Raw genomic sequence first — 24,245 nt, 5'->3', positions numbered from 1 at the left:
TGTAGGTATTGATTCATTTCTCTTTCTCAGTTTTTATCATTGTTATTAACTATGTGTGTTTGTGTGTTTTCATTTGTGTGTTCTTTTATCCCTCAGTGCAACATCTCCCTGATTTAGACAGTGCAGCGCCTGCCACATCTGTGCAGCAACAGAACCCAAGTAAGAACAGACATCCTCTATAATGCAATTCCCAAAATATTGGAGTCAGAAGGCATAACTATTTCCAAACTGCGGGTTTCCACTGTATCCATCACCTGCGCCAACCTTTGAGCCTCAGCTAAATCGTTTCAGAAAGCAAGTATTCAACTCAATTTAACAGTTGACTACCAGTGGAGCAAAGCATGTTAATGTTGGTTTAGCACCTTATGTAGACTCTGAGGTTGTAGCTGAAACAGAGAATGTCCAGTGTGGCACAGATATACAGTTTAGTGACGTGGAGTGGGATCACTTGGGCGCCAGTCCGAAATACATCGAGGATTCCATGACACTTAACTAAAATCCATTCCCTTGTGACATCAGTATCTCCAGCACGAAAACTGCAACCATTATCCATGTATTAGGAAGTGGTGTGATGAAGTTAACATCTCAGGACCCAACACAGTGCATGTATTTAAAGCGCCAAAGTGCTGTGAACCAGTGCAGCTCATATTCTGCAATATGGATCACCGTGGACAGACTCGGCCTATGATGAATTAATTTTTTCTCTTTAATAGTGTTGACAAGTATGTGTTAACCACAAAGTTCATGATGAGGAGGACCTGTCAGACACGTTTATAAGTGAATGTTCATGAGCTAGCGTACGTCTGCTATTATTAATCCTATAAATGGAAGTTCTGAATAATTTAAGTTTACATATGTTTTACCTAAGTAAATTTGTACACCAGCTGATGTGTGGGCAACACAAACTGAAGCTGTAGAATATAAAAAACAGTTATTTGAAAAATATTCCAAAGTGATGAATAAGATTAACGTAGAAAAAACAGAATGACCATGTTTTAACAGTAGTGATGCATTTTTTCATAGTCAACAAATAAATAAACTGTATATTTACAATTGAAATTTGTTTCATGCCATCGAGACGTAACAGTTCGGCTGCTGGGGACAGAAACACTTAGTGTCTACACATTTACTATGTGAGACAGATAGGTTTCAAGCATAAAGTAACTAGACTAGGGTAAGTTGTTTACCTCATTAGCTTATACAGCCGGATCATAATCAGTTGCAGTTTTAAAAGCCATTAATACACTGCCGGCTGTGAGACGGGCTAAGCAGCTGTAGCGTCTTCTTAGTGTTTCTTCTTTTCTGTCAATAAAAGGCATGACACGTTATATACCATTCGAAAGCTGACAAATCGATCTGTTTAGTGGATTTCTTTCAAGATTTTGCGAATTACAAGCAATCGTTTTCAGTGTTTATCACCAGCTGTGGAGCAGCAAGCAATACTGTACCATAAAAAGTTTCTCTCGTATGAGGAAATCGAAAGTCTATTGAATAAAACTGACAGTGATATTTCTGAAAGTGATGTATCTTAAAATAATACTTCTGATAGTCCTGATAATGAAGATAGTTAGGTAAATGACACTAGCGATGACGATGAGGCAAATTAAACAGATAGGACAGTGATGTTGCAGCAACAGATGCGAGTGCTGCTAAAAACAGAAGGTACAAGAATGAAAATGGGGAATAAATCAATTTCTGGGTCTAGTAGCATCAGTCATATAGTCTAAAGACAACTCCCTTAACAACTAAACCACTTAGATACTTACAGGTAAGGGATCATGTGTCTATCTAGAAGGACGTATCAGTAGAAACAAATAGATATGTAATAGCTTGGTATAAAAAAGTCCTACTTAGAAATCAAAAAGAGCTTGGTTTCCTGATCAAATTCAAGAATATTTGCTTTATGTATTCTTATGGTACGGATGAAGAAGCCAGCACTTTAGTCATACTGGTCCATAAAAATACCAATTCATAGTCTTTTCTTGTCTGATGTTATGCTGTATGGAAGAGCTCTTACGTATTTGTAGGTTCCTTCACTTTGTAAATAATGAAAATAATGACCCTGCAACCTGTCTGAGCAAGTTTCAAACTTTTATTGACCATCTGAAACAAAATTTCCAAAGTGTTTATTATCCTGAAGAGGATATTGGAATTGACGGAAGTCTCAATCAAACTCGTAAGTAGACTCTGCTACATCCCATTTAATCCCCAAAAAAAGCACTTTTCGGAATAAATTTCTTCAGAATTTGAGTCAAATCGTGACTGCTGTTTAGTATTTGATATTTACACAGGAAAAACCCCTGAGCCAAATAATAAAGAGCTCCCTATTCGAAGAAGTGAAAAGTGTTTGGACAATGGTCATACAGTATATATTTACAATTAACAGACTTCCCTGTCATTGTTTTAATGCTCACGGAAAGAGACACAAATGCCATAGGGACAGTTAGATCTACGAGATGAAATATGCCAGAGCAGTTCCAAAAATCTAAAGTAAATAAAGGAGACACCATTATTTTACTTTCACACAAGCTCATGGCCCTAAAGTGGATGTATAAAAAAGAAGTAAATATTCTGTCCACTATCCATACAGATGTCAATATGACAGCAACAGGAAAATTGAAATAAAAACAAAAAATCCAGTCCAGAAGCCCCAAGCAATTATATAATACAACAATTCAATGAATGCAGTTGACAGACTGGACCAGCCGTTATCATCTCTCCCTGTCATGTGAATGCGTGCTGAGGGAAGTAAGAAAAGTGAGAGAAAAAAATTTCGTTTCAATCACTTTAGAAATCAGCAGGCTGAAGCTGTAATAGAGCAGACTACTCTAGATGTGGACAGCACCAATCTGGAATTTCCCCTGTTAGACTGCAAGCGGAAAATTGGGCACATTTTGTTAGGTTTACCTACCAATAACATCAAGAAAACGACCCCCAGATCTTGTGTAGATTATAAAGCAAGGAAGAAGAAAAGTGATCCACAGTAGGGGGTATGTGACATATCGAGCGGCGTAGCACAAGCGTGAATGTTTTTGGGTACATCACACCAACAGAAACTTCTAGAACAGAATTATCTACACTACTCTTCATTTCAGTAAATAGCAATATTTATAAAGAATTCCTTCCAAAACAGATATATAATTTAGAGGAAAGTATGTAAGACAAAGCACGTTGATTTTTCGAAAATCTGAATGATACAGATAGGGTCGACTATGGGGAAAACATTAGTAATTCAGTGGATTAAATTTAATGTAAGATGGGTGGGAGGCGTTGTTTCAACATAGAGGCTGCACTGTATGTAAACGTAAGGCAAGCAAACTGTGATGATAGAGGAAAAACAACTATTTTTGAATTTTTCGTCGTTTTCAACTTTAGTACAAGTGATGACGGAACCATATGGGCTGCACTCATATTCCCAGATCTATCATATTGAATTCTGATGTCATAGTGCTGGTGACATCTGACAACCAAGCAAGGTGCTTCTATATCATCAAGTCCACCGTCTTGAATTCGATACTTCGCACAAGTGATCTACTTCTGCTATTTTGGATTTTCAACGAATTGGATTTTTTGAATTTCCCACTAGTTTTCACCAGGCTATAAGATGTGACATCGTAAGGAGAAGTGAACTATTTCTAATTTCTCACCATTTTTTAAAAATTTCTCACCATTTTATATATAGGACAACTGGACTACATGTGAGCGGGAGACAGCTGGGAGAATTTGACAGTGCTGTGGTGCAGGTGTGTGAGGCGAGAGGAGAAAGGGGCGACCTTCGCCTTAAGAGAGATTGGCAACAAAGTAGACTGCACCCTGGTGCCCACAAACCCACAACTCTGTATTACTCAGGATGACCACTGTTGACAGCTATTGCAGTGACCTGGAGAGAGGACCCATTTCTTCAATGTTTTGTAGAGGCACAGCAATGTTACTCCTGGCATAATCGTGTGGGGATCCAGCAGGTATGGCTTCAGGTCATGGTTTGTAGTGACTGAGGGAGCTCTGGCACAAGGGTGTATCGTGGACATCCTGCGTCCTCGTGTGTTACCTCTCATGCAACAGTATCGTGGTGTCGTTTTCCAACAGGACAATGCTTCTCCACACGTGAGACGTGTCTTTATGAACTGTCTGCATGATGTTAGGGTATTCCTTTGGTCTGCAAGACCGCAGATCTGTCCCCAACAGAATGAGTGTGCGTTCAGTTTGAATGTCAACTCTGTCTCAGGCCCACAATCCAGGATATCAAGGACCAGTTACAAAAGATGTGGGCCAACTTACCTGAGGAGAGGATACAACGGGTTTATGACACTCTTCCAAACTAAATCAGTGCACGCATCCACCTTAGAGCAGTTCCAACCCCATACTGATAAGTGGGCTCTCACTGTGAAGTTCTCTGTAAATTTGATTTGATATTGTAACATCAGATACCTTCTCAAACGGCGAAGTTACTTTTCGTTTCCTGCACCCTTTCTGCGTGATTCACGTTCTTTTGTGAGGCAGTGTGTATACTGAAGTCCACCGTGCACGAAGTGACGAGCATTTAGTTCTTTATTGAGCCAGTACTCCCACTTTATGGTCTCAAACCCTTCCATGGACCTACGTGGTAGGTGCCTACCACTTAATAAAACAATTAAGATTTCCAGTAGACACTACGCAGTAGCCAGTAATTTATTAACTCGCCAACGTTACATGTGGACGTACCATTTTTTCTTTCTTTTTTTTATTATTGTTCTGACTCAATTGATGTGGTTCAAAATGAATTTCTCTCCTGTGCTAACGACTTCGTCTGAGAAGAGCACTTACCGTTGTAAATTTTTGTTCGGTAGGTTCCAGTCTCTGTCTTCCCCCACAGTGCATACCCTCTACTGTACCTTCAAGTATTATGGAAGTTATTTTTTTTTACAAATTAACGTATGTCCTGTCACAATGCCCATTCTTTTTGTAAATGTTTCTCACATGTCCTCTTCTTGGTGGTTTTGCGGAGAGCCTCCTCTATCAAATTGGCTCTGAGCACTATGGTACTTAACTTCTTAGGTCATCAGTCCCCTAGAACTTAGAACTATTTAAACCTAACTAACCTAAGGACATCACACATACCGATGCCCGAGGCAGGATTCGAACCTGCGACCGTAGCGGTCGCGTGGTTCCAGACTGTAGCGTCCAGAACCGCTCCGCCACCCCGGCCGGCGAACCTCCTCTATCCCTGTCTTCTGAGTTCATGTAATGATCAACATCCTTCTATAGCACCACATCTCAAAGTTTCGATTGTCTTTTTTTTCATATTTCTCCACAGATTGTAATTCACTCCCACATAAAATTGTGCGCCAACAATTTTTTACTCAAACTAAGGCCGATGTGATATGATTATCCTTCATTGGCCCAAAATGCACACTTTCTATATCATAGTCTTTCTTTTATGTCTTTTCTTCGTACGTCATGGAATATTTTGTTTCCAAGGTAGCAGGATGCCTCACTTTGCCTACTTCGTGGTCACTAGTTTGATGCTGACGTTTATTGACAATCTCATTTCCACTACTCCTCATTGTTTGTGTCCTCCTTCATTTTCCATTCAGTACATAGGGCTTGCTCATTCTACTGTTTCATTCAGTATCTCCTGCAATACTTCCTGTCTTTCACTGATGATAATAATTTCTTCAGCGACTCTTATGACTGATATCCTTTCACTCAGACTTTTAAACCACGTCCAAGTTTCTCTTTTATTTCTGTCACTGCTAGACTGAACAGCAGAGACGAAAGAATACATTCGCGTTGAACACCCTTTCTAACCCGCGCACATCATTCTTGGTCTTCCACTCTTAAATTTCGCTCTTGGTTCCTGTACATTTTGTATATTACTGGACCTGTCGCCCTATTTTGAACCTACTTTCCGTCGTATTTTTGAACACCTTACATCATTTTACGTTGTCGAACGCTCCTTCTATTCCTGTGAATGTGACTTGATTTTTCTTAAGTCTTGCTTTCCTTATTCAGTAAACGTTAGAATTGCTTCTCTGGTTCCTTCATTTTTCCTAAAGCCAAAGTGATCGTCGTCTTACGGATCCTCCACTTCCCTTCCAATTCTTATGTACATTACTCTTGTCAGTGACTCCGATACAAAAGACGTTTACCTGATAGTAATATTGAAGCAACTCAGAGTCTTGCACCTAGATTTGACACCGGCAAGTATCACGGAAATTATTTATGAACTCCAATTATAGTCCCTGAAGAAAGGAAAAGGTTCTTTTCATGAAACACTATTGAGAAATATTATCATGTTTTCGCACCGCAATATGTGACCCACTAAATTGGAGCCGCATAAACTCTGGTTTTTGTTCATCTAATATTTCGGTCATACACCTTTCGGCTATTTCAGAATGAGTCGACAGACTACAGTGATCGTTCCGCGGTTTTAAAACACAGATGTACTTCTCTGGCATTTGTGTATCTGTGGTTTGAAACGATGAATCGAGTACTTTAGCCTTAGTCTGTCGGCTCCCTGTAAAGACTGCAGGAAGACATACGGCCTAAATATTAGGAGAAGAAATAGTTAGTGGAACAACTGTTGAGACAGTTTGAAGACGTATCTTATTACCAACAACATACATTCCGCGCAAGGAAAGCGAAGACGAGAGAAGTCGGTGCCGTTGTGTAAGCGTAGTCGTCTTTATTTGCGACTGGGATGGGAAACTAATGGTACGAGATATTCTCCGCTATTCACCACAAGGTGGTTTGCGGAGTGTCTGTGTACAAGTAGATTCGGATTGTGCGATAGTTCTCGTTATTACCTGTCACGCTATCTTCCGCATTGTGTGTACGATATTTTTCCAAAAGCCTGTTGGTATGTCTTCGGACTCAAAAATGCTACAATCTAACTTGAGTAGTCGATTTGTTGCTACTTTCGTTAATGAGTTTTCAAGTTACGAAGAATATTCTCTAGGCCTTTCGCCTTATTTGAACTCAACGCTTCCAGAGGTCGGTGAAACTCTGTGTCTAATACTGGGTCCCTTATTTTTTTCTGTATCGACTCTCATTCCATTTGTTACGTCATCAGGCAGTTTCTTCTCCTCGTAGAAGCCTCCTGTGTATCCTTCCACCTATTCAAGTTCTCATCTGCGTTTAACAGTTGGATTTCTCTTGCACACTTAACAGTTATGCCTCTGCTTTAAGTGTACTCAAAGTTGTATCTACTTATCGGTATGCTGAGTAAGTCCTTCGGGCGACCAGTTGTTTTACCAATTCTTCACTTTCTTGGTCACTGTCCGCTCCAAAAAATTTTTTATATGTTCGAATAGTGCTATACTTGGAGCAGTAACCTCCTAACTTTTGCTCTCAGTTAAAGACTCTATATGGTGTGAGGTCAACTCAGAGTTTATGAAAATTCTCGAGGGCGTAAACTGTACGTAGGACGAATGTCACCTAGCATCAACTTGCTGAGAAGTATAAGGAAAACATTATTTTCCCCTAGATGTTGAAACTACAGTGGCCAAAAGGTAACACTGTGTTGGACTGCGTCCAAGTACATGATTACTAAAGAAAGCACAATGATCACTAATAAGCGTATCTGTAATTTTAAGCAAACTTTAACACGATGGTTTCAAAATAGAACTTGTGTATGCTCTACAAGTCCTTACGCACTGGCATGTCGCAATTCTGCTTTTATACAGTTCTGATAAATAGTATCACAAGTTTATAGTAGTGTAAACTCTTGATTTTGTTTCCTTTACGGTGTACGCTCCTCACTGCTAGATTGTGTTTGACATTACAATACTGTGAAAATTTCAGCTCTTCTTTTTGAATATACAGACATGTTTCACTTACTGTTTCCAAACTGCTCCATACCAGTTGGCACTCGGTATCCATATAGCCCAACCATTCAAGAATTGGTCAGCTGATGAGGTTTTTCTGGCATTGTAAGATTGTGCAGTTGCAAGTGCTTTATCTTATGTAGGTTCATTTATTGTTTGATTTAATATTAGTTTAATTAAAATGCTGTATTATATTGTCTTTTTTTAAAACAGTGATCTGAAGATTATTTTATTGAAAAGGATCAGGTGTAAACCATGAAAAAAAGAAAGTTGTGCAAGATTGTACCTGAGTGTACACTCTCTTGTCTTGTTTTGTCCGAAGAAGTGGGATATGTTTATGTAATAACTTATTACGTCAATGACCGCACTACTAATCAACAAACTACTGTTTTCAAGAGTTTATTACACTTCTTCACGTGTGATAGTTGATCCGCAAACAGATTCGTCGTGATATGTAAGTCGAGGTATTTCGTTAACTATCATAAAATAGAGTGTGGTGACAAGTGTCATTGTACAGAGATGTGTACGTATGCAGATCGCGGTAGTATCTCGCACACAATGTATGAAAGGGCAGTGTATTAGCGGAGCTGTCAGTTGTACTCAGGTGACCCCTGTCAAAAGGTTCCCGAATGGTTATGGCCGCACGACGGGATTTCACAGACTTTGATGGCAGAATAGTTTTGGAGCTAGAGGCATGGGATATTCAGTTTCGGAAAGCGATACGAAATTCAGATCTATAGTGTCAATAGTGTGCCGATAATATCAAATTTCAGACATTACCTTCCACCACAGACAACTCAGTGGCCGACGACCAAGAGCAGCGGTGTATGCCTAGAGTTGCAAGAGCTTATAGACAAGCAAAACTGCTTGAAATAACCGGAGAAATCAATGTGGGACGTACGACGAACGTACCCCTCAGGACAGTGTGGCAAAATTTGGTGTTAATAGGCTGTGGCAGTGGACGACCGAGGCGATTGCCTTCGCTAACAGCACTACGTGGTCTGGGCTCGTGACCACGTCAGGTGAGTCCTGATTTCAGTTGGTAAGAGCTGGTGGTAGGGTTCGAGTGCGTCGCAGATCCCACGAAGCCCTCAACCCAAGTTGTCAACACGTCACTGTGCAAGGCGGTGGTGACTCCATAATGGTGTGTGTTGTTCAGTTGGAATGGACTGCGGTCCAACAGAACCGATCATTGAGTTGAAGTGGCTATGTTAGTCTTCCTGGATACCATTTTCAGCCATTCACCGACTACAAGTTCCGAAACAATGGTGAAATTTTTATGGATGACAATGCGCCTGTCACCGGGCACAGTTGTTCTCAATTGGTCTGACGAACATTCTGGACAACTGGAGCTAATTATTTGGCCACCCAGATCCCCTGACATGAACCTCATAGAACTTTTATGGGACATCGAGAGGTCAGTTCGTGCACGTAATCTTGCACCGGCAACACTTTCGCATTGATGGACGACAGAAAAGGCAGCATGACTCAATATTTTTTGCAGGGGACTCGTAACGACTTGTTGACTCCATGCCCGGTCGAGTTGCTGCGGCGACAAAAGGAGGTCTGACACGATACTGGGGACTATTACATGACTTATGTCACTTCAGTGTGTCTAAGTGAAGAATGCGTCATGTCATAATATGGTAAAAGAAATAGTTCCACAACGTTCAGAATGAGTATAACTTGAGTTTATATAACACGACGAATCTGTTGCTAGAGTAATTATCACACCTGAAGGGAGGAATAAATTTCCGAAACTAGTAATGCGACTATTTGTAGTAATTAGGTGACCTTGACTTAATAACTTATTGTATAAATTACTTTTGAATGCATTATGGGAGCAGCAGTGATCAATGTCTTGTAAATAATTACTATTAAAAACAGTCTTGATCACGATTTATTTTACAAGGTGACCGGTTTCGACCACTACTGTGGTCATCTTCAGACCATTGAGTAGGAACCCCTTTCTGTTGGAGAATCACAACTAGCACTCATGGAAGTTCTGGAGTGCTAGTTCTGCAAGGTTCGCAGGAGAGCTTGTGTGAAGTTTGGAAGGTAGGAGACGAGGAACTAATGGAATTACAGCTGTGAGGACGGGGCGTGAGTCGTACTTGGGTAGCTCAGTTGGTAGAGCACTTGCCCGCGAAAGGCAAAGGTCCCGAGTTCGAGTCTCGGTCCGGCACACAGTTTTAATCTGCCAGGAAGTTTCATATCAGCGCACACTCCGCTGCAGAGTGAAAATTTCATTTCATTATAAATATTGATGAGGTCGCATGCTGCCATTCCACTTATGCCAGTTCTTGAAATGTTTGGAGATGCTCTGCACAGATATAAATACAGAAAAAGCTGCCTCTTACGCAACGAAAAAGGGACAGAACTGCCATCGTAACGGCTTGTAAAAACCAGGAAGAGCACGCAGCGGCGACTGGTGGCGTTGCAATGCGTAGGTGCAGCGGCAGTTAGTGCTACGTAATAGAATGCGTCTTCGCCCACTTGCAAGTCTCGTGCGTGAAACTGCCTTAATGGCGAGCGCCACTAACTCATACGTAGCGGCTAAAGGCTCTCACTAAATCCTGCGGCCTGATTTGTGGCTGCAGCTAATGAGCACGTTTAGGCTGCTGGCTACCCGGCAGTGCGGAGCGGAGCGGCGCCCATAGGCGCTGGCGGTGGCTGACCCGGATATGTGGAGCGCCGCGCGGCGCCACTCCACGGCAGCACCCGCGGCGGTCCGGAGGCGCCACACGGAAAGCGGGCACCTGCTGGGGAGCGAGCGGGTGGGCGGGGGTGGGGGCACAACAACGTCTGTCACGTCACGACTATTGCAATGTGTAACAAACCGAGTACTTACCACGTCTCTGCCAGAAACGTGATAAATTCTAGCCGTTAGGGGGCGCGCCATCACAGCTAGCGTAGTGTGACTAACTCTTCCGTATTTCTCGGGATCTCCCATATTACAGCGACTTTTTTTTTTAATCTTCCCAGCTCCCTTAGTGACCGCCTGCTTCTCCCGTATATTTCGTCAGTGATGGCTGTTCTGAGTATGAGGGCTATTCAGAAAGTAGGGAACGTTTCCGTCTGACGCCGCTAGGCTCTCTTCGTTCGTGTATACACTACTGGCCATTAAAATCGCTACATCACGAAGATGACGTGCTACAGACGTGAAATATAACCGACTGGAAGAAGATGCTGTGATACGCAAATGATTAGCTTTTCAGAGCCTTCACACAAGGTTGACGCCGGCGGCGACACCTACAACGTGCTGACATGAGGAAAGTTTACAACCGATTTGTCATACACAAACAGCAGTTGACCGGCGTTGCCTGGAGAAATGTTGTTGTGATGCCTCGTGTAAGGAGGAGAAATGCGTGCCATCAAGTTTCCGACTTTGATAAAGGTCGGATTGTAGCCTATCGCGATTGCGGTTTATCATGTCGCGACATTGCTGCTCGCGTTGGTCGAGATCCACTGACTGTTAGTAGAATATGGAATCGGTGGGTTCAGGAGGGTATTATGGAACGCCGTGCTGGATCGCAACGGCCTCGTATCACTAGCAGTCGAGATGACAGGCATCGTATCCGCGTGGCTGTAACGAATCGTGCAGCCACGTCACGATCCCTGAGTCAACAGATAGGGATGTTTGCAAGAAAACAACCATCTGCACGAACAGTTCCACGACGTTTGCAGCAGCATGGACTATCAGCTCGGAGACCATGGCAGCGGTTACCCTTCACGCTACATCACAGACAGGAGCGCCTGCGATGGTGTACTCAACGACGAACCCGGATGCACGAATGGCAAAACGTCATTTTTTCGGATGAATCCAGGTTCTGTTTACAGCATCATGGTGGTCGCATCCGTGTTTGACGACATCGTGGTGGACGTACATCGGAAGTATGTATTCGTCATCGCCATACTGGCGTATCACCCGGCGTGATGGTATGGACTGCCATTGGTTATACGTCTCGGTCACCTCTTGTTCGCACTGACGGCGCTTTGAACAGTGGACGTTACATTTCAGATGTGTTACGACCCGTGGCTCTACCCTTCATTCGATCCCTGCGAAACCCGACATTTCAGCAGGATAATGCACGACCGCATGTTGCAGGTCCTGTACGGGCCATTCTGGATACAGAAAATATTCGACTGTTGCCCTGGCCAGCACTTTCTCCAGATCTCTTACCAATTGAAAACGTCTGGGTAATGGTGGCAGAGCAACTATCTCGTCACAATACGCCAGTCACTACTCTTTATGAACTGTGGTATCGTGTTGAAGCTGCATGGGCAGCTGTACCTGTACACGCCATCCAAGCTCTGTTTGACTCAATGCCCAAGCGTATCATGGCCGTTATTACGGCCAGAGGTGGTTGTTCTGGGTACTGATTCCTCACGATCTATGCACCCAAATTGTGTGAAAATGTAATCACATGTCAGTTCTAGTATAATATATTTGTTCAATGAATACCCGTATATCATCTGCATTTCTTCTTGGTGTAGCAGTTTTAATGGCCAGTAGTGTATTTTGGTATGTGGTTGGTCGGCAGCTCAGACGGCACCCATCCGTGACAGCGGGAACGTCTCTGCGCATCTATTTTTTTTCGATATTCGAATTTGAAATGTGCGCTGCAATCGAAAATCCTGCTAGTTGTGAGGTGCGGTCTGTGATAAGGTTTTTGTTGGCAAAAAACCTAAAACATTTAGAAATTTATCGTGAACTGTGCGAAGTGTACGGAAACAACGTAATGAGTGAATGTTCCGTCCGTAAATGCTGCATTCGGTTTAAAAATGGACGAATCAACGTTCATGATGAAGAGAAGAGTGGACGCCAGAGCATTGTGACTGACGATCTTGTCGCTGAGGTTGATGAAACGATTCGTGAAAACCATCGCTTCAAAATAACGGAGCATTCTTTTCCACAAGTTTCACGGACTTTGTTGTTTGAAACTGTCACTCAAAAGCTAGGCTACCACAAATTTGGTGCACGATGGGTGCCCAAAATGCTTACAGAGCACTATAAAGAACAGCGAATGTTGGCAACGTTGACATTTCTGGAGGCCTACAACAGACATGGTGATTCCTTACTGGATCGAATCGTAACCGTTGACGAGACTTGGGCGAAACACGTCAGTTGCGAGACAAAATTACAGTCCATGGACTGGGGGCACACAAGGTCCCCCCAAAAACCAAGAAAATGTTTACAAACCTTTTCAGCAAGGAAGTTGAGGGCGACAGTGTTTTGGGATAGGCAAGGTGTGATTCCTACTGATTTTCTCGAACGTGGACCAACCATAAATTCTGCCCGGTATTGTCAAATTTTGCACAGTCTTAGAAGAGCAGTTCAAATGAAACTCCGAGAAAAGCTGACGTCCAAAATTTTGTTTTTTCATGACAATGACCGACCTCACACGGCAAACCGCACTAAAGGACTCCTTAAGTCATTCACATAGGAAATTTTCCCTCGTCCGCCCTACAGCCCCGATCTTGCACCAAGCGACTTCCACTTGTTTCCCAAGATGGAGAACTGGCTTGCAACGCAGCGCTTTGATGACGACGCGGAACTCCAGGCGGGCGTGACTCACTGGCTGAAGTCTCCGGCGGCAGAATTTTGCGACAAAGGTCTTTCAAAACTTGTCCACGGCTATGATAAGTGCCTCAATGTGTTTGGTGACTATGTGGAAAAGTGGTGTGTCAGTCGCTCTTTCAGATACATATAATGAAATGTATTTTGTGTAAATAGTCTTTTTTAATGCCAAAACGTTCCCTACTTTCTGGATAGCCTTCGTATTAATCCTGCGAAGCACTGTCGATAGTTCATATTCCTTGACCTATATATCTCGAAAATGGTTCATATAATAATCGATATTATTGTCGACATAGTCTTCTTTGTATTCGAGCTTCTACGGAAAGACGATGGCCTGGCTCAAGGAAATTCGAGTAGCGGCGAGAAACAACATAAGCTACGAGTTTAGTGGAGTCGTGAGAGGAGGGAATGTTTACTGTAGCTGTGCAGCTCAGATCCATTGTGACTAAATCTCCGTTACATAACCTTAAAATCATAGGTCAGATTTTGGTCATCTCCCTTAAAACCATGATCGCCTGTTGGTCGCTCTAGCTAGAGAAAACTGTTAAAATAAATTGGTGACACTTTTAGCGAGTTTCTCTGAGCTCTAGCCCGCCGTAGTTAAACAGAAACACCAAATCAACACTGTATCTATTCGCACAAGCAGTGTACGAAATCGGCCTGCACTTGAATATGCTTCAAATTTTCTATTACGAGGGTGCTGTGTGATCGTATTGTATTTACAATCCAATTGAGGTGCATCAGGGAGACGTCACGTTTCCTGGGACTGTTCTCAAATCATTCAGACTCTGAATCATCAGACTCAAATTGCCATGGTACGCAAGTTGTTTCAAAGTTCCCAGACACAATAGGTATAAAATTTCAAATTATTTGATACATTAGTAGCCCTATGCCTTATACCAAAAATGAAGGTATATCATTACCTGATAGCAAATATAGCTTTTTAAAACTTTTTAAAACTTTTCACGAGTCAGTAAACAGAATAAACCAAGGATACAAGTTTCACATATTACTAAATATTACGTGTTATCCTCCTATTCGCTTACCACTTTTTCAGTCTTTATTTCGCTATGTACACTTCAAAAAGTCCAATGCTGTTCAGCTACAAAATAATATATCTGTTGTAAAAATTCCTTGAGCCCTTTTTTGTTCTGCGTACAATCAAAATTTCTGTTTCCTAGATTTGTTCCTTCTATTTCCGCTGGTGCTCTCTGCTGGCAGTTACTATTAACTTCCGCCTTCGTTGTTTCGTATTGTTCATAAAGCGTAACTCCGTTTTTGAAAGCAGCGTCTTACCTCAACAAAAAGAATTCGAATCCTGTTACGGTACAAAATACACTAGAGGAAAGAAAAAATAATGAAAGAAAAAGTAGTGGGTCCGGTATTTCCTGACAGTTTAGTGTCATAGGAAACAGGAAGGCACACAAGAGACAGTTCTGGCTTTATTCTTGATCAGCAAGCTTTCTCAGACATTTCGCAGATGATGGGGCTATCTGTAATGAACTACTGTCTGAATATTAATCGGATACACCAAAGATTTGTAAGTGGTGCAAAGATGGCCTACTTCCTTTAAATGTTTTTTATGTCCCAGTTACACAATAAACAACTCTCAACTGAATTCAATCAACCGTTACATGTACCCGGTGCATCAGTTTATTGGGATATGAAATGGAATGATTACGTAGGCACAGTCGGAAGTAAAGAAGGTGGCACGTTTCGTTTCGTTGGTAGAATAAAATTTAATCAGCCTACAAAGGAGACTGTTTACAAAACACTCATGAATTTCATCCTAGAATACCACACAGATCTGTGGGATCTGTGTCAAATGGGAATAACGGGGAATACTGAACGTAAACAGAGCGGGGCAGCACGAGTGGTCACAGTGTTGTTGGCCAGTGAGAGAGTGTCAGTGAGGTGCTCAAGAAACTGAACTGCCAAACGCTTGAAGGTAGACGCAAACTATCCTGAGAAAGTCTACTGACAAAATTCCAGGAACCGGATTTAAGTGATGAATCTAGGAATATTGTATAACGACGAAAGTATCGCTTCCATGCGGATTTAGAGAACAAGGTTAGACAAATTACAGAGTATACAAATGCATTTAAAGAACCATTGTCCCCGAAATCCATTCATAAATGTAACGGCAAGCAGGCCTAATAAGTTTTACAATTCTAAGTATAAGCAGCCACTTTCACTTTCACAGTGGATCTCATTGTATGAGAGGCGTTCAATAAATAATGCAACAAATTTCTTTTTCTGAAAGCAGGCTGGTTTTATACAGTATTCCAATACACATTGTTATTCCCCATTCTTTTGGTTACAAAATCCTACTTTTCAACATAATCTCCGTTCAGTGCGACGGCCTTACGCCACCCTACTTACAAGGCTTGCCTGCCTTAATGGTACCAATTTACTGGTCGACATAAGAGCCAACGTCTTGCTGCATCCATAATCTCCCCATCACCCAAGAACTCCTTAACGCGGAGTGCATTCTGCATTGGGCCAAACAGATGGAAGGCGAAGGGTGTGAAATCCAGTGCATGAGAAAGAGCAGTCCAATGAAGTTTTGTGTGCTCTTCTCGAGTGCGCAGACTTGTGTGAGACTGGCGTCGTTGAGTAGGAGAAGTCCGTTGATTGCGATAAGTCGATCACCTCGAATGAGAGTGTCCGCACGTTTCAACACTGCAGGAGTCACAACTGCGTGCGGGAGGCCGACACTCAGGAGATCGGACAGTTCTGCGATGATAACGGACGCCTCTCCCAATGACTCAACGTGCTTCTGTTGGCTGCCAGATCTCCGTAAACATTCTGCAAGCGCCTATGAATATCTGCGATGCTCTGTGCTTTCGCGAAAAGAAACTCAGTGTCATCTTCTGCTTGTAATGCATCTCCGTTGCAGACGCCACTTTGAAAGTTACGTATAGCACCGCCACCTATCGGAACTTCATGAAACTATAGGGACTGAAGCAGGAATATTTTGCAATGTAGCACAACAAACTCCACATTTTTTCAACCGAAATTGACCGACAAAAAGGAAAGTGTTGCATTACTTATTGAACGCCCCTCGTATGTCAATGTACGTTGTTTGCAGAGTGTGGATTTAGGTGCAGACGCAAGAAAAGAACTAAAGAACTAAAAAAACTGTTCAACAATGTAAAGCGGTGTAATATATCTGCAACAGTCAGAAACAGACGAATAGGAAAGCGCAAGACAGGTACTAAACTCTCTTAACAAAATATTAATCATCCCTTTAAAAGAGAACGCAGGTCGCTTTGGAGCGCTCCACCTGGTGTATAACTGGTATCAATCGTACAAAGTGAACCACGACAAATGGTAAATTTTCACTTTACTAGCGTAAATTTACATCCATATAACATGTCATTACTGAAAAGCGAAAGACAAGCTTATTTCTTAAAAGTACTTCACGCCAATACCTTTTACCATTGGCGATGCGTTGCAGAAAACGTTCGCGTAAGCCCCCCAGAATGTTCTCAATCATTTCTTGAGAAACAGCATCTGTCTGTTCCGGGATTGTGGCTGTCATCACATCAGAATTATGGAATCGCCATTAAAAATCATTTGTTCTTGAGATGATCTCACAGAAAAAAATCACCATCCACAAAGGACCTTTCAGGCTGGCAGTCTGCAAAGAAAAGGGCAGCAAAAGGAAGACTTGTGAACGAAAATCGAATGTAGATGTGTTTAGTTTCACAGATATAAATTCTGCTAAACTCAAAATGATCCGATCGCTGACGTTACGGACACAGTGATTCGTTATAATTCCCCCTTGAATGGCGATGTCAATGTCTACAGTATTTTGTTTTCTCATTCAGATTTAACGCATATGGGGGTTGTGCGTTTGCGTGAATTCTAGAACCAAACATACAGAGCACTGACATGGCAGTTAGTACAAAATACAATAGGAACACAGTGTCATGTAGTTTAGGTTTCTGAAAAACTAGTTTCTTTACAGATTGTATGTTTAACAAAAGTTCTACTTTTCTTTATAATGGCATTTTACTGAAGTCACGCATAGGTCGCTTATCACATTGATAAAGAAAATATTAAATTTCACGACTTAATGTTAATACCCGCAATTTTAATTGAGCTCAGGACTATTTAGGCAAATATTTGCGCTCCATCTGGGCGTAGTCGACAGGAAACACGAGAAAATTGTGCGGGCCCTGTAGGCATTAACATTTTGCAGATGGATTATATTATTAACTGAAAAACGAAAAGCATGGTACTTTACAGATTTTAAAAGTGTTGATCACAGTTTTCTTTTTAAAGGCAATTTGTCTTAATGGGTTATTTACTAATACTGACATAATTTTTGAGTTTATGTTCTGGCTGTTGAAATTCATCCTTTATGACAAATTTTTCAGGGTCAGATTTTTTAAGTACTGTTGTGTAGAGTCTCCATGGTATGACACACAAAGAGGTGCTACTAGAAGGATGATTATAGTTATATTCTTTTTTACAACAATAGGCGTTGAAAATCATGAGGTGCTACACTGAATGAATGGTTGGATGCTTCTATAGTCGATGACCAGGTGTGATGGACCCAGTAGTAAAGTACAGGCGACGTTGTCGGCTGTAATGGTACACGTTTTAGTGACCAGGCTCCTGACAGAAAGGCGTCGGCCGGATAGATAGGCAAGAAGTCTTAACTTGGTTCACCTTGCATACCCGGGTTGACTCAGATGGTTCTGTATTACAAGGTTAGGTGAAACAATTATACTCTGGAATTATTACTGCGTATTGTACGGTCTACATACGTTCTATCGAAAGGAATTTTTCGTTAGGTTACTAGTAAACTCTTTACTTGTATAGAAATAACCAAAAATTAATTTATCGAGCGAGGTGACCCAGTGGTTAGCACCCTGGACTCGCATTCAGGACGGCGGCTCAATCCCGCGTACGGCCATCCCGAGTTTGGTTTTCTGTGATTTCCTTAAATCGATTTAGGCATATGCCCGAATGGTTCCTTTGAAAGGGCACAGCCTACTTCCTTCCCCATCCTTCCCTAATCCGATGAGACCGATGAACTCGCTGTCTGGTCACCTCCCTCAAATCAACTCAATCCAAAAATGAATTTAATATATCAGGTGGATCCGTGTTTAGCATGGGGTGATCCCTTCATCTTTCACCTGCAACACATCTTTCATTGTTCAATGACGATGTTTAAACTACTTAAGTTTATGGAAAAGAAGTTCATAGAGTCGAAATCACTCTTGTAACTAGTGTCACTACGTGCATGAGGTGAGTGACTCTGCTCGTGAAATTGATATTGACATTGACGGCGCGCCCAGTAGTTGTTACGACAATCGGATCCGGGACCCGAGCCGCGGGATAGTTAGCTTCTCCACTGCGTCGTTGTGATTCTTACGCGTTGAACCTCTTGAGTTCTTAATGTGGGCGTAAGTGTGTGACAAGTAGTTCCATCTGACGCGAGGATAATTTCACTCTCTTGTTGCCCGGTACCAGAAGTGAATAGCAGATTCCTGAGTTCATCCAAGGTGAGTGCAAATTTTTATCGTAGAGCTACCGAAGGCGTTTACGTTTTTATTGCCCATGCCAGCTTACATGACTAATGTTAATAATTACATGGTTCTGAATGGTACTAATACTGCATTAACTTCCCACTGCTACCTTATAGTAACATGATATGTTAGTTATTTGCACCAAAAAAAAGATAACTTAAGCTAAATTATTCCGTATAGAGCTCCGAAAACTGGAAAACACAAAGATATAATTCTTACACATAAACACTTAGTATTTCAAGAGTAATAACAGACTCTTCACATAGAAGAGTCAATTGATGCAGATATATAAATGTCTTTCTTTTCTTCACCAAAGGTGCTAATCTTTCAAACAGAGCCATTTCATCTCTGTCACATGACCAAAAGAAAAATTTCTCGTTCAGTTCATGAGTTATCGTATCTACCTCATTTATCACCACAACACGTAGATTCTGTTCATGCTGAGTTCACACTAATACTCCAGTGCCTTTTGCCTTACGTTCTTAATGACTACTATTTACATTAATATGTCTGTAAGTGTCAGTAAAATGCCTCGCAAACAATTCAGTCGATAAATAACTAGTAAGTGTGTAACCTCCCCACAGTAAAATAATATGAATAATATTCACATTTAGTGTAACCTCTCAACAGTAAAAGTTCCGAAACCTCCCAACAGAAAAAATATAACCATGACATTGACATTTAGCGTAACCTACCAACAGATAAATTCCATAACCTACCAATAATACAATGTGATTAACCTCTCAATAAAATTGTCGCTCACTTATAACCTTTCAATAATTACTGTGAATTTAAACTGGTAAATTTAGAACGTCAGCAGTGCTGCGTCATGGCCCTGAAAATTCGTTCTGAATAAATTGAAAAATCTTACCTCAATTAGGTCGCCGGATAACGCGTATATATCTGCTCCTATAAGAAATTTTTCTAGCGCAGTTCTGTGCAATGCTGCCCGACAGATTTGTCATGTAAAAAAGAAACAACTGATTTTTCCTTTCAATAATCGGAATGACCAAGGATTGGAGAAATTAGTAAATTCTTTAAATTGAAATGAATGATTGTCAAAAGTTACTTTTTATGAGAAAGATTATTATTGAGAGATTTTTTTAAACATTTACATGCGACTTGATATAACAATACTACACATGCGCGAGGCTGCATTTACCTTATGCTATAACGCTCAGGCTCCGCCATCGCTCCACCACGACCGGCCCAGCCAACACGATACACCAGACTGCTAGCTAGCAACTACTTACTCCTACTGCTACACAGTTCCTATTGCAGTCAACACTGCTCTTTGGTCTCAGATTCTCTTATAGCTTACACATCGCAGGCAGCGCGTGAGCAATCCATCGAAATTACATCTGCTGGAGTGCGCTAGCAACAACTTCCTTAATCATGGACCTCTTACAAGTGAGAGTTAACTTCACCTATATGTTATACTTCAGTCAAAATTTCTGAGGCAGTGTCACTGGTATGCAGCTAGCCACACTACACAAGGCGCTGCACTACTTACAAAATAAGCAATACAGAGATCTCGTGGCACTCGAGAGAGAATTAGGTTTACGTTCCGGCTATCTCCTACCTCTCGACTCGCTGAAACTTTAATCACAAAGTAATTTTGATCTGAATATACTAGCGTAAATCTTCTCCTTGTAACGAATGCCCAAATGCCAGTAGTACTGATCTCGTAGTATTCGTTCAGTCTAGACACAGCGTGTTTGGAAATTCACGTTACAAACTTCTAGGACCTGTAGAGGGAACTGAGTGCAGAATGAATAGAAATGCTTTGTCCGGAAACGTACCGTTTATGTGCTACAGCCGTTTGAAAATATGCTTGTTATATTGGTATACAACTGAGTTATCATGGTAAGGTTTCTTACTTCGGATCGGCTGATGTCATTTGTCGTCTGAGTTACCTGTCTGGCCTCGTTCGAGCCTCCTGCATGTGTCTATGAGTGTTACAGCAACATTGCTGGCTACACGTTCGCAGAATACATCGGCATGATGCTTCTGAATGCCGAAGCTCACGGTAATGGAAGAGCTGCTCGTCGCTTTTATCAAGATCGTTCTCCACAGCGTCCGACTGCATCGCGCACCCTTTTAGACACAATTATGCAACGGCTTCGAGAAAATATACCTTCACCATCAGCAGCCGAGATTGTGGTGCTCCAAGGAGATTCCACGCACCCGAGTTGGAAGAGGCTGTACTGCATCATGGTGAAGACAACCCGTCAACAAGTACACAAGCGATTTCTTTGGCTCTTAACGAGCGGAACTGAAAAATAAATGACGTACTGTATCACGCCTCATCAGTTATTTGTAAAAGGGATCGCGTTACCAATATGTTTTCAAATAGTTGTAGCATAGAGATAGTACTTTCTGGACATGGGTTCTAATTCAGAATATTATCTACTCACTCTCCTGTACAAGTAATAGGAGCTTGTAACGGGAATTTCTGAACACCGAGTAGATACTTTGCTGTCATGTGGCTCTATTAGTTTCCTTCTTCAGACTCAGTAATTACTTTCAAACACCTCACATAACATAAATGAGACTACTATTCTTTTCGGGCGCGCAGACAGATCACAACGTCATCTTGACACAATATTTCAGCGGTCCACCTAGCCGCCATCTTCAAGTGAGACCGCTGAAACATTATGATGACGTTATGATCCGGATGCACACCCGGGGTAAGCCTTCGTAGTCACATAAATGAGACTAATCATTCATATAAACATGTTTTAGGATCCTGGTCAGCAAGCAATGCCTTAATTTTTTGTTTGTTTTGTTTTGTTTTAGGATAGGCGAAGAGATATATTCCTTCATGTAGAGTCCTGACTACTTTATAAGGACCCATGTATAAAAGTGGCCATTTAATATTTTTTTATGACGAAGCGTACATTTCCGGGCAGTTTTCAACAAAATACGAGTACTTTCTCCTACCCCATGTCTTCGCATTTGCTGCAGTCTTTTGCCATAGTAGATTTTTCCCAAGTCTGCTTGCTCAGTGAGTATGACTAAGACTTGGCCTACGCTTTCTTCCCAGGAACATTCATCTCCCTAAAGATGTGAGAACGGACCTATCCATTCATTCTCCTCCTCTGTCCTGTAAATTAGTTTAGCTGCAGGGAACTGTGCGCTGTGCAATGGCAACCTGTTTACGGCCTGTTCACATAACTCTAAATATTCAATCCATTTTGTCTGATGATTGTGTGCATATGTTCATACGAACCAGTTTTGTTCATGAAAAAATACATTTCTGGAATTACTTTCTGGATAAAATCGTGATATTAGTGTAGGCTTAATTTCATATTCATGTAGAAATGTTTTCCATGCATCGTCTGACAGCAAGGCAGCAGGCTTCTCAACTGTTGTTTTATATCTGTTTACTGTTCTTTTAATGATTCGACCAACTGCAGTAGACTCAGTTCAAGTATACTTTCTGAAGGTGTCATACAGAGTTGCTACATTCTTAATTCTATCTATAGATGAGGGCAAAGATCTTTGAGTATCAGTATCAGTTGACACGATTTGTTGTGGACTGGTTGGCAAAATAGGGTGTAATTCTGTGGACAGAATTTGCTTATGTTTTTTATGACGTATAAGACATTTTTAAGGAGTTGCTATGTTCGTCTTCTCACGTTAGGAAAATATCAATACAGACTGACCTTCCTTATACACACGCGTGATATGTGTACCAAATTAAAGTATCCTCTAGTGCACAATGCACAGCAGGGTGATCACGGTCCACCAAACTTTAATAAAAAGACAAGGAATGATAACTGGTAACATCAGCGTTACTATGGTAATGCTGATAGGCATTGGCAGAACTATAACAACTACCTAATTCCCAAATGGGAAACTGTACCCAGCCAGCGATATACAGCAATAATAATATGCAAGAAGCTCCAGAACCAAACTGAACTTCTGAACATGATTAGTAGACACTTAATCCAGTCGTAAATATCCTAGTGGTGGCGGAAGAACCCTGCTACATAACCCGGAATATGACAAACTAAGTTCGCCGGTATTATGCCTTAAAATTTTGGCTGTGGGGTTGTCATGAGGCAAAATAATCTTGTTAATTTATTATGTTACAACACTGACGTGGACAATAGGAAAGAATTAACTGATGACCATTTAAAATGGAATGATCGTAAGTGATAGATTTTCCAAGTCACTGTATATGCTATTGTAGGGATGATACCAACTATTGTTATAGATAAAAGGGCAATAATATTTATGAGATCACAAAGGTACCCACATTTCCTGTATAAAATTGTAAGATCATGGGAGCTATTGGTGTTAAATCGTGGAAATGGTTAATGGTGTTACAAAATGTCAGTTCGTAATAGTAAGTTAGTTAGTTGTAGAATGAGTTTTTGACATTGATTTTCTAAGAGAGAAGGAAGCAGTAATCGACTTCTCTTCAGGCAATTGCTTTCTAAACATCAATTGTCAAAAGACTGCAACTGACTTAGAGGAAACGAAGACAGAGCATGGTAATTAATGCCGGGGCTAAAGGTAAAGTTTCTTAAGACATAGACAATATACATCAGTAGTACACCTTCACAAAGTACTCAGGTTCCGAATATTAAAGATCAAGTAAAAGATAAGACCGCTGACTCCACTACAACTGCCTCCTCGCAAGAGGCAGTATTCATTGTATTACTGGAAACAAACCAGGTATAACTAATACATACCAATATCAAATGAAAATTAACACCCTTGCGTTCACTGTTAGTATACATACTCCATCCCATGGACCAAGAGAGCAGTAATTAACACCCTTGCGTTCACTGTTAGTATACATATTAACCAACATGGACCAAGAGAGCAGCGGTCACCCAAAAATAAGGAAAATGCTTAAGTGGAGAATAACAGTGCCCTCAATGTCACGATATTGCAGCCCTCTGCTAACTGTGGGAAAGGTCAGTGGAAACGTTTGCCTCGTTTTAGATACTAGACACTCAACAAAAACATTATTCCTGTGAGAACAATATCTGGGAACTTATATGAACAGTTGCAGAAGTTTCATGAAGTTAAATACCTTAAAAGGAGTAATTTGAGATATAAGCCTACCGGAGGAATCGAGAAAAATACTTCTTTCAATTTTGCAGGAAGGAGGTATCAATTATGCTTATTGCCATTCGGGTTAAACACGAATTAAGATGCATTCAGTTCGGCCTTGAATACTATCTTAGCGCCTGAAGTACTAGATGAAGTCACTTTATACGTTTATAGAGTCTCAAGTAGTTGGGAGGAGCACGTATATTTGTTGGAATGAACGTTAAACAAATTTTCAGAAGTAGGGGT

The sequence above is a fragment of the Schistocerca americana genome, chromosome 5 (genome assembly GCF_021461395.2).
Source record: "Schistocerca americana isolate TAMUIC-IGC-003095 chromosome 5, iqSchAmer2.1, whole genome shotgun sequence".
Lineage (NCBI taxonomy): Eukaryota > Metazoa > Arthropoda > Insecta > Orthoptera > Acrididae > Schistocerca > Schistocerca americana.
This window is presented reverse-complemented; position numbering follows the sequence as displayed.